General features: G+C 38.4%; 1 protein-coding gene across 4 annotated transcripts in view; it reads right to left on the reverse strand.

Annotated features, from left to right (window-relative positions):
* Nucleotides 1–10,597, reverse strand: part of LOC106061158 (uncharacterized) — a 96,514-nt gene that overhangs the window by 70,236 nt on the left and 15,681 nt on the right. Inside the window, exon 1 of one of the 4 annotated variants that reach the window (XM_013219230.2) lies at nucleotides 1,208–1,333. The exons of 2 other annotated variants lie outside the window; for them this stretch is intronic. The gene's annotated coding sequence lies outside the window, so the exon portion shown is untranslated. Of the gene's footprint in view, nucleotides 1–1,203; nucleotides 1,334–10,597 lie in introns of those variants that run through there. One more of the 4 variants, XM_056039520.1, reaches the window with a different exon arrangement.

Genomic DNA, 10,597 nt, shown 5'->3' on the forward strand with positions numbered 1-10,597 from the left:
TCTGTCTGACCTTTGGCCTACTGACTCATGCAGACAGTGAATGTAAGCTATCTTGTAGACATGTCTTTAAAAAAATTAAGTTAGAATGTACGGTTGTCTACTGTTGCAGGGCCGGATTTACCTATAGCTAACATGAAGGCCCCCCAAGATGTATTTAGCATTGGCATATAATATCTGGAATTCTAAAATCCTCAAGGCCTCCATATCTTAAATAGCTTGAAGGGGCCCTTTTAAGTCTAATTAAGGCACTGTAATGAACTCTAGAGTGAGAATGGTAGATGATTGGTAAGGCGCTTGGCTTCAGAGCCGAAGTCTTTTTAGGACCCCCCTCCTCCCTCTGAGTTTCCCCAACGTTAATGGGTAACTGACATTAGTTGGGGGGGGGGGGGAAGACAAAAGTGATTGTGTTGGCCAAATGACACCCTCGTTAACCGTCGGACAAAGAAACAGATGCCCTTTCATCTGCCCCATAGATCGCAAGGTCTGAAAGGGCCTCTTAACTTTAATTGACTCCTGAATTTTGGCATTTATTCTCCCATTTTATTTTACAAGTGTCCTCTAACGGTGCTGTTGATTGTGGTCACTAAAAGGCATTACAATACAATGTAGAGCATGAATTAGATTTATTTTTACTTTAAAAAAAATGAATATCTTAGATCAGTAAAGCCCAAACTACGGCCTAAATTTTAGACTATATCTAAATATAACGTAACAATCTAGTAAAATACTTAAAAAGACACAAAGATAAAAGCACATTCCTAGTTCCATATGCTAGGACAAATTTGTACAAATGCTCCTTCCCTAGTGCTATTAGAGCATGGAATGGGTTGACTGAGCTAGCCAGGAAAACCAGTGACTTGGCAGAATTTAAGTCATTGATTAACATTCATGACTAGATCTAGATGCATAATGCGTAGGACGTAATCATCTTCTTTTTTGAAGTAACGTCTGTATTATATAAGATAACATAAAACTAAATCTAAATATAACGCAAAAATATACCCGCAAAGAACAAAGAGAAAAGAAAAACAACTAGATGTAGATCTTTAAATGTGTGTCGAATTGTTTAAAATAATTTCGTACTTGGCATTATTTCTAACAATAAAACTAAGATCTAAATACCTAACAATATCATTTCATGATTTTGACGTTGTTTCTTTTAATTAAATCAAGAGTGGAAATTCTAGAATGAAATCTACATACCAACCTTGCTAAGGGCCACCATGCAATAACTGACAACTAAAACCAAATGTGTTATGTGTGTATCCAAACCAAAACAAACACTAGCCCTTCTAGAGCTAACCAGAAAACAGAAACTCTTTAGAAGTCAAAACTAAATGTAGTGACATGTGCGACAGCCTGTACACCAAACTATTCACTCGGAGGAGGGGGGTGGAAATGTCAAACTGATTTGGGAAGGTAAAGGGGGGGGGGGGGAGGGGAGTGGGGCAGGCACGTATCTCAACCACTTGATGCCAACGAGGTTTTTATTGTATTATGGGATTTGGCAGAACACTACAGCCCTCTCTACACCCCTCTCCCACAAACCTAACAGTTACAATTTCCTTTATCCCCCTTACCCCTTTACCCCAGTGCCTGCTTTGTTGTCATTCACAGTCCTGGCTATGTTAGACATGCTCAATGTACTTATATGTGTGGGCGTGTGAGTAGCAATGCGTGTGTGTGTGTGCGTGAGTAGACCGCGTGTGGCTAAACGGAAGAATTTCTGTGCCGGGTTGAAGGGGACCGAAGCCCAAAAAAAAAACGGGGGGGGGGGGGGGACAAATGTTTTGTATTTAATGCCACTCAACAGTTGAATTGTTGCCCTTGTTTCTTTTTATAGCTTTTCAAAGGGATAATAGGATAACAAATTAGTCATACATATTTCAAAATGTTGACATGGAAGTTAAAAAACTAATACACATATTTATATATTTTAGGACATTTGATCAGTTCATAAGCAAATGTAACTTTTATTGTCCAATTTGACTTTAGTTAAACTATTAATCCTGATTTACTCGATAACTCTGAATTAGAAATAGTTGTAAAGGAATACTTTTTCCACATCCTTTTCTTTGTTTTTGTATCCTTTCGATCTCTGTCTCAGTCTCTTGCTACATGTCATTGTCTCTGTGTCTATTTTGTTTGCTCTCTCTCTCCGACTCTTTATGTCTGACTCTATTTATTCTCTCTCCTTACCCCCCCCCCTCTCTCTCACTCTCTTTCTCCCTCTGTGTCTATTTACTCTCTTTACCTCTTCATTTCTCTCTGTACCCCTTACACTTTCCTCTCAGAGTATACTCTCTTAATCTTTCTTTCTCTCTTTTTCTCCATCTTTTTCTCGACCTTTCTCTCTTTTTCTCCATCTTTCTCTCTTTTTCTCCATCTTTCTCTTTTCACTCTTTTTTTCTCTCTCTCTCTCACACACATTCTTCCCTGTTTAATCACGAAGCCTTAGCCTCGAAACCTGGTCTATTGTGTACACCTTCTATCTATTGATGCTCGGACAATCACCACGAATATGTTCAACCATTTCAGACTAGCACAGAATCAAAAGAATGTGTCTCTCCCAATACTCCAGGTGTTAGATTCTCAACATAGTCAAGAGAAATGAGAACATTCCGCCAAGGCTCTGCTTCCTTTTCAGTTTGATTCTAAGCACAAGTGGGAAGGTTGAATAGCTTCCCTTTGATAACTCTTCCGAAATTGTTGCTGCAGGCATCGAATCTTTTCACCAATCACCAGAATCTGGCCGCAAGCTTTTGGGGAAAACCAGATCTACTTTCAGGAGAGTGACAGATTGGTTGGAACACTGGAAACTTGATGTAAAGCTATGTAGATGATGGCCCACTAAAAACAGTACTTATATAGGTAGATGTTGACCCAATGGAATAAACAAACAAACATTTATCTACGTAAATGTTGACACAATGGAAAAAAACACTCATCTAGGTAGATGTTGACCCAATTGAAAAAAAAAGACTTATCTAGGTAGATGTTGACCCAATTGAAAAAAAAAAGACTTATCTATGTGGATGTTGGCCCAATGGAAACAATATCTATCTATGTAGATGTTGGCCCAATGAAAACAATACTTATCTATGTACAAATTGGCCCAATGAAAACAATAATTTTCTGGGTAGATGTTGGCCAAATGGAAACAATATTTATGTATGTAGATGTTGGCCCATAGGAAAATATATATTTCTAGGTAGATGTTAGTCCAATGAAAACAACACTTATCTAAAAAGATGTTGGCCAAGTTTATAAAGTTTGTAATGATGGTCTTATATTTCTCTAAATATGATAGTTACACACATTAAGTAGAGTGGAGGTCTTAAATTTGTTAAACGTAATAAAACATACACACATTAGCAAAAAAAAAAAAAAGGACTGAGCTTGTACCTTGCCATACAAGACGTATTTCTTTTCTAATGAGAAATTTCAAACACTTTGGAGATTTTCGCTTAGTTATGAACGTCTAGGATTTTATAACAAGAAAAATATATCTTTTTAAAAATTTAAAAAAAAAAGCATATGTGAAGTGTGATTGTACCAATTAGTTTGGATAAGTCGTGCAATTAAATTTGTAACAGATCTAGACTAACAATAATAAATCTGTGATTTGTACCAATTGTTTATCTAGCGAATACTAGTGTGCTGTTGTCTTCAGATGTTCAGCATTGCCGTACAGTGTGTTGGTTATGTTGGGTTGGAGTGGTAGTAGGGTCTGCCTAAGGTGGATTAGGAAGGGGCATTCAAAAAGGATATGGTTTACGGTTTCATAAGGGTGGTCGAAGTGTCTACAAAGGGGGAGTTGTGCGGGATTTATATTATTGAGATGGTAATTTAACAGAGGTGTGCGTCCTGTCCTTAGCTGGAAGATTGTAGATTGCTCTTTGCGAGAGAGGAAGTTAATACTGTCCAGTTTGTTATACATGTTCATTTATTTGTACATGGCTCTGCCTGTGTTTCCTGTTGCACATTGGTTGACTCCACTTTGTGGTTGTTGATTAACATTGACCTTGGGCTGAGGTAGTTAACAGGTCTATCTGGTTGTTCCATAGATGAAAGCTTATCTGCCCTTTCATTTCCCATGACGCCAATGTGTCCAGGGATCCACTGTAATGAGATGTTGATGTTTAATTTTGTAATTTTGTGTATTATCTCTATTAGTGTTGTCAACTCTCTTGTTTTGTAAGGTACAAGATATAATAATTGTGCAAAATTTCAGCTTTATCCGAGATTGGATGTGGGAGAAATAACGTGTACAAACTTTTTACCAGACATACAGAGTCGATATAAACTATGTAAAAAGCATTTTCTTTGTATTAGTGTGTATATTTGCTAATTCACAACATTTATGCCAGCTTGGAAGCTAAAGTAGAGTGCGTCCGTTTCTTCATCCCCAAAGGTTATTTTTTGTAGCCAGTACAATAAGCAAACTCTGACAAGTGACTCATTTGAGCTTCTAAATGACGCATCTGTCTCCTGATACACATACCTGATACACATACCTTGCCGTGGTGCGTGCCTCAATGACCCTCAGAGCTATATCGCCGGGAGCTCATCACTCCTGGCAGGTACTACCAAGCCGGACTGGTCTATGAGGAAAGAGGCCAGACAAAAGGTGAATCCCCCTCCCCGGGACATAGGGGTTGTGCGATAGGCTAACAACCTGTCCATGGAAAAAAATAGTGTTACAGAAACCAGAGTGAAAACACAAGCACTAAACATAGTCAGAGGCGAGAGTAGAGCTCCACAAAGACTTATGAAGACCAAAAAGAACATGGCAACGCATTATACTAGAGGAAGCCGAGAGGACCGGAAAGAGCTGGGAAGCCATAAAAAAAAAAACAACAACTAGCAAGAAACCGTGGAGAGTGGCGTGTTTTTACGGACGCCCTATGTTCCATGAGGAACTCAAAGGAAAGATGACAACTTTTGTATAATTGTTTTCTACAAAATCCTTGAATGCAATAAATAAACACTGTAACTAACACATGGTTTTTGGTCTGATGACATTTACTATAGCTCGTATGGTTACCGCATTATGATACACAGAACAAAGAAAGAAGCCGTTACCAGGCTAAAAAAAAAAAAAAAAGATTTCTGTTATACTATTAGAGAAACGACGGGACTGGAAACAGAACCTGTTCTAGTCTATTTACTGGAGTATCCCGTGAGGATGACGCCCGGTGCAGACCTCCTCCCACTCATTCTAACAATGTCGTGCTTGGGAGCGTAGTTGTTATTGTTAGCCCCTAGCCTGGCTCTAGTCACATCAATAGGGCTTTGATTTCAAAACCTGATAAACGATTATGTATACACGAGCCAGGTTGAATGTAAAGCTGCAGTGATGATGAACTTTGGGAGGAGACAAGTTGTGACTAATAGAAACTCCTTACAATTACCTTTTTTAAAAAAGGGTTTTACATACTGTAAGAAGATCAGTGGTTCTCAGTCTATTGTACTGTAAACTTTTTTTTTTCATAATTTTTATGTAAGAGCAAAAGGAGAAAAAAAGAGAGTGTCATCTTACAAATTACATTTCAACATAGTAAGCTCCAGGTGGCTTGCATCCACTTAGATAAGAGTCAACCAAGATAAGCGTCAACCACGATAAGCATCCAGAAAGTTTAACGCCCACCAGTATACATTTCAATAAATATACATCTCCACCAAAATAAATGTCCACCAAGATAATTGTCTAAAAAGATAAATGACTACCAAGTTATACGTCCAATGAGATAAATGTACACCAATATAGATGTCCAGCGAGATAAATGTCCAACAGATGAATGTCCAACAAGATAAATGTCCAACAAGATAAATGTCCAACAAGATAAATGTCCAACAAGATAAATGTCCAACAAGATAAATGTCCAACAAGATAAATGTCCAACAAGATAATAGTCCAACAAGATGATATTCTAGGACAACATTTGTACAAATACTCCTCCTTCCCTAGTGCTATTAGAGCTTGGAATGGGTTGCCTGAGCTAGCCAGGAAAACCAGTGACTTGGCAGATTTTAAGTCATTGGTTAATATGCATGACTGAATGCATGACGCGTAGGACGTAATCATCTTCTTTTTTTGAAGTAACGTCTGTATTATATAAGATAAGATAAGATTGTCCACAAGATAAATGTCCACTAATAAAGATGGCTAGCAAGATAAATGTCCACCAAAATGAATGTTCAATATAAATGTCCACCAAAATGAATGTTCAATATAAATGTCCACCAAGATAAATTTAAAAAAAAAAAAACACGATGTTTCTACATCTTTCGCCCACAAAATTATTTCAAGTTATTTCATCACTTTCTGTGTTGACTCCTTCCACTTAAGAGACCACACGCCACAAAACAAGGGCAACCATTGAGGACAGCTTTCTGTCAATCTTTCGTATTTAATGAACTGTCTGAACATGCTCGATGTTAACCTGTTCAGATCTGTTTGCCAGGTCCTGGTGTCTATGTTTAGTAGGCTCAGCCAGGTAATACTATCTTCGCGTATGTTTGGCAAATCTCACTTTCGTTTTTTTAACCACCTCTTTTCTTACTCTATTCAAAAGTAGATATTTGTGGAGCAGTAGAAGTGCAATTGTGAGAATAGCTATAAACTATATAGACATTTAGATATAGAATTCAGAAATTTTATGTCCAAAAAAAATATTTTAAAAGTGGATTGTTGAATATCACAACAGTTTATTTTCCGTGTCTCTCATTAGGTCTATCTCATAGTTCCTGAGTCTCTCTCTGAATACCTAAACGCAAACATTCTGTTCTTGTTTTTAGCTAAAAGGCTTCTATTTTCTTTGTTTGCTTTTCTCTCTTCCCCTATTTTATTCGTACATTCACTTAAAAATGTTTCTTGTCTGTCTGCAATTTTTTTTCTACATTTATTTAAGTCACATTTAATGTCACATTACCCCCTTGCCTTTTTAGCATTCATATGCAATTAAAATGCGTACAAAAATAATATTACTTTATAACATATACAAAAAAGAATTTTCATTACATTTACAAAAGTCATAATTCAAAATATTCTACATATCCAGATGTTACAAACTAATAATACATTAAAAAATCGTTATCTCATAGCATAAGGTGCAAGTATATGACTCCCGCTGGACCCTTCCCTTGTTCTTCACTCCTTAATATACCTCATTTATAGTTATATTCGCCATCCTCTTTAAGTTCCCTCTATTGCTAGACTAACCTTCTAATGGTTTTTTTTTAAATCTTTTACTCCCTTTCTCAACTGTCAAACTTTCTCTATAAAAATCCAGATACATATGTCAATACTAACTAGGAGGCCATTCATTTGTTATAGGCAAACATGTTTCAGACCTTCATTCAGAATGGAAAATTATTACATCCTCGAATTAGCATCCAGCAAGACAGCAGCGGATGACGGCGCGCAGTGTTCAAACCAGGATCACATAATACGGCAGTCTAGAGCGCAAAGCACACGACCATTAATTAGATCTAGATGTTCGTATCTAGATACCGTGAAGTTCTACTGTGAGTGTATTGTAATGAGAAAGTAATAATAATATTTGGTTCTAGAATCATGACACACGTATGTTTTTTTTTTAACACGATTTGCTAACTCGCCAGTTGTCTAATGTGAGGAAAATAACCCCAAAACCTGTAAAAAAAAAAAAAAGCATGGCATTTTAAAAACGTACTCAAGGAAGGTTATACTGGTTTAAAAAATAAAAGATTTAATCTCCTTCCTTGAGATGTCTTTACCTTCCCTCTTACCTCCCCTTGAACCGGTAACACATGTTGAGATCGTAAGTCTGGAGACAAGATTAACTTGATTCATTTGGTGCCTACTCAGGTGCAAGGAACAAGACCTGTACGAGAATCTTGAATGAAAGAGCATGTGACCAGGTACAATCCGTTATCCCAGCTCTCGATCTAAATAAAATCATTCCACACACACAAAAAAAGTTTCGGCATGTAGACTCGATATACAAGTTGCACGTGTTTTTGTTGTTTCTGGGTATTTATTTCGCAAAGACCTTGATTTGAGAATGACATACTCAGATCTAAGCCGCACTAACCTTGGGCACAGGAAAACAAAATGGAATAGACTTGTAAACAATCAATGCAGGAGCTAATGGCAGGCTTACATGAACAACAAATAAGTTGTCATAGTGCATTTGGTTTGGAAAGTGTAGGTAAGGCCCACCCTTTAAAGAAGAGGAACTGAAACAGTTTTAGGTAAGTCATTTAGATAAAGTAATTCCAAAACACACACAAGGCTTACAGACGGCCTGCACCCATTAAACTGCTGCTAGGCTACATCAGATCTGGATCAGGTGGTCGTCCCCTCTACATGATGCCTAAAACTTAAGGATTTTATGGTCTCTTATTTCAGGTTCAGTCTGGGGGTTTCAAGGTCCCTTGTCGTCACCGAGAAATACATAGAAGCCTAATTAATGAAGGGGTGGTTTTGTGTGTGTGTGCAGGGCCGGACTTCGGCATAGCAAACTAGGCAGTTACCTAGGGCCTCCGATGGGGGACTTTGCCTAGGACTTAAAACAGTTTTTGAAGAGAAGAAATAGCGAAAGTTCTTGTTGAAGTACACTAGGTTTTGAATCAATTCGTCATTGTATTTCTTCGCTGTTTAATTTGTATGTTTCTGTTTCATTTGGGGGCCACTAAAATTCATTTTGCATAGGGCCTACAGTTATCTATGCATGACGCGTAGGACGTAATCATCATCTTTTTTTTTTTTTTTTTGAAATAACGTCTGTATTTTATAAGATCTAATTCCGGCCCTGATGTGTGGGCGTGAATATTTTTCGTGTTGGCATTTATATATATTTGTGTTATAGTAGTAATTCTGACGTAGACGTTTGTATTGAAACCAATAAAATGATCTTATCTTATTTTATCTTATCTTAGAAAGGTTTCAATCGCGAATGTACCGCAATTACCAATGTATCTGTCGAAGTTAAAATTTCAACAAGTTAAAATTTCGAGTTTCAGAGATAGGACTGCAGGAATGACAAGATGGAATGAGCGAAGTGACATGACATTGTAAAGGTGCGAACATTAGCTGTTAGGAGGCACTGAAAGGAACTGCTAAAGCGTTTTGCGAAACATTCGCTATACATACACATCTCTCCCCCATACACATCTCTCCCCAGTACATATCTCTCCCCCATACACATCTCTCCCCATACACATCTCTCCCCATAGACATCTCTCCCCATACACATCTCTCCCCAATACACATCTCTCCCCATAGACATCTCTCCCCATACACATCTCTCCCCAATACACATCTCTCCCCCATACACATTTCTCCCCCATACACATCTCCCCATACACATCTCTCCCCATACACATCTCTCCCCATACACATCTCTCCCCAGTACATATCTCTCCCCATACACATCTCTCCCCATACACATCTCTCCCCATACACATCTCTCCCCATACACATCTCTCCCCATACACATCTCTCCCCATACACATCTCTCCCCATACACATCTCTCCCCATACACATCTCTCCCCATACACATCTCTCCCCATACACATCTCTCCCCATACACATCTCTCCCCAGTACATATCTCTCCGCCATACACATCTCTCCCCATACACATCTCTCCCCATACACATCTCTCCCCATACACATCTCTCCCCATACACATCTCTCCCCAGTACATATCTCTCCGCCATACACATCTCTCCCCATACACATCTCTCCCCATACACATCTCTCCCCATACACATCTCTCCCCATACACATCTCTCCCCAATACACATCTCTCCGCCATACACATCTCTCCCCATACACATCTCTCCCCATACACATCTCTCCCCATACACATCTCTCCCCATACACATCTCTCCCCAATACACATCTCTACCCAATACACATCTCTCCCCCATACACATTTCTCCCCCATACACATCTCCCCATACACATCTCTCCCCCATACACATCTCCCCATACACATTTGAAACGAAAGGTTTAGCTAACGAGGAAGACTGGCGAAGTGGACGAAAGAGATCTAAACAGACGATGTTCTTTTTTGGCTGCGTTATTAGTGGCAAACTATGTAGGTCACAGGGAGGTCTAAGTATCCACGTGAACTACAGTACTCCTCAAGTTCAAAGACAAGTCTTACTGTCTGTTCAAAGTTCACATTTGTGTTACATGTATTTCAGTTCAAGTATTCACTTGTAGTCCAAGCTCTCAATCTTAGTTTACAAGTATTGCATTAGTCTTGGCCTTAGTTTCAATCAACCCTCCAATAAGAACCAACGTGATACTCCTATATAAACCAATGATAAACTCCGATATGAACTAACGTGGTACTACAAAATGAACCAACATGCCTCTTTAATAAGAACCAGCGTGACTCTTCCAAATATGAACCAACGCAAAACTCAAATATGAACCAACGTGATACTCCAATATGAACCAACGTGATACTCCAATATGAACCAACGTGATACCCAATATGAACCAACGTGATACTTCAATATGAACCATCGTGATACTCCAATATGAACCAAAGTGATACTCCAATATGAACCAACGAGATGCTCCAATATGAACCATC

Source organism: Biomphalaria glabrata, chromosome 8 (assembly GCF_947242115.1).
Source record: "Biomphalaria glabrata chromosome 8, xgBioGlab47.1, whole genome shotgun sequence".
NCBI lineage: Eukaryota > Metazoa > Mollusca > Gastropoda > Planorbidae > Biomphalaria > Biomphalaria glabrata.